This window comes from Carlito syrichta, unplaced genomic scaffold, assembly GCF_000164805.1.
Source record: "Carlito syrichta isolate Samal-C Ts95f unplaced genomic scaffold, Tarsius_syrichta-2.0.1 Scaffold288978, whole genome shotgun sequence".
NCBI classification, from domain to species: Eukaryota; Metazoa; Chordata; class Mammalia; order Primates; family Tarsiidae; genus Carlito; species Carlito syrichta.
In genome coordinates, this window is record NW_007233074.1 from 126,433 (window position 1) to 127,891 (window position 1,459).

General features: G+C 54.4%; 1 protein-coding gene across 1 annotated transcript in view; it reads right to left on the reverse strand.

Annotated features, from left to right (window-relative positions):
• The window catches only part of EPAS1 (endothelial PAS domain protein 1), a 90,299-nt gene extending 90,118 nt beyond the window's left edge, over positions 1-181 (reverse strand). The window contains exon 1 of the mRNA XM_021710438.1: positions 135-181. The gene's annotated coding sequence lies outside the window, so the exon portion shown is untranslated. The remainder of the gene's footprint in view (positions 1-134) is intronic.
• Positions 182-1,459: the final 1,278 nt, after the last annotated feature.

Consider the following 1,459-nt stretch of genomic DNA (forward strand, 5'->3'; position numbering starts at 1 on the left):
CGGGAGGGGGTGACTCCGAGGACCCCAGCCGCCGCGTCTCGGGCCCGGACGATGCGCCCTTTACGGTGGGACGCGGCTGACTTAGCCGTCTGGGAGGAGGGTCGGGTCCTTCCCTCCACCAGCACGTCGGTTGCGGGCTAGTGCTGGGCGGTTTGGTTTCGGCGGGGAGGCGGGAGAGGAGAATTTTGAGGCCTCCCTCCCATGCTCTCAACAGGTCGGCGAGTGCAGAATTGGAGAAGTCAGTCTGGTTCCCCAGCGTGATATCGGGGTGACAGTTGGCAGCGTGTCCCCAGGTCACTGCATCTCAGGGCTGTCTTCTGCGTCCTCGGGGTTCGATTGAAGCCCTAGGAACGTGAAAGCTACAGAGGTTGGGAGATCCAACATTTACGGGCTCACGCAGGCGGTTGGAGCTCAAGGTTTTCCCAACTCCGCTTTATTTTTATCTATTTATTTATTTTTGAGTCAGAGTCTCTGTCGTTCAGGCTGGCGTGCACGTGGCTTGGCATGATCACGGCTCACCGCAGCCTTGACCTACCTCCTGAGCTCGTGATTCTTCTGCCTCAGCCTCTCCAGGAGCTGGGACTACAGGTGCACGCCATCACACCTGGCTAATTGTCTTTTCTTTTTTTCTTTTTTTGTCTCGCTAAATTATTGCCCAGGCTGGTCTGGAACTCCTGGGTTCATGCAATCCTCCAGTCTCCGCCTCCCAAAGTGCTGGGATTACAAGTGTGAGTCACCACCCCAGGTCTGCTGTCTTCACCTGAGCCAGCTGGCTTCCTGAGCTGCTCTCACAATCTCTCCTTACATTCTGTTGACCCAGCAGGGAAGGGAAAGGGAAGGCCTTTGATTTTTGAATCCTGGGGAAGGGCCCGTGGACTGCACAGGTGTGAACTGGAGACAGCAAAGGCCCAAGGACTAGTCCACCCTGGGACCCCAAGCCACACCACTGGGTGACCTGCCAGTCTTTAGTCTTTTGCCACATTTTATGTTGGAATTATCTGCATGAACCGATTCTGGGAAAAGGGTGGGTTTGTTTCAGCGCCATAATCAAAATACATACGTGTTTCCCCCTTGTCCACAGCAAGAGGGCCAGGGATACTCTTCATATCCCTTGGGAAGGCAGAATGAAGAGATGGGAAAACCTGATGGAGAACTGGGAACCAGACAGACTTCCTCATTTTCCTGGAGCCGCTGAGCACTGTGCGGACTGACTTTGAAATCAAGCTGTGTGCCGGGCAGTCAACGGAGTCAAAGATCACAGCTCCCTCTCAGGAGCTACTCCTTGGGGCTGGTGGATCTCAGGATTGGGGTGACTTGTACTGGGCTTCTACAGCCGACAAATCCTAGTGGACACATTTATCTTAATGAGTTCAGATGGGTAGGCACAGCACTCTCTTAACCATCGTCTTGTTTCCCTCACTTGGAACTGGAGTGGGGGAAAGTCACCTTGGTGGCTTCC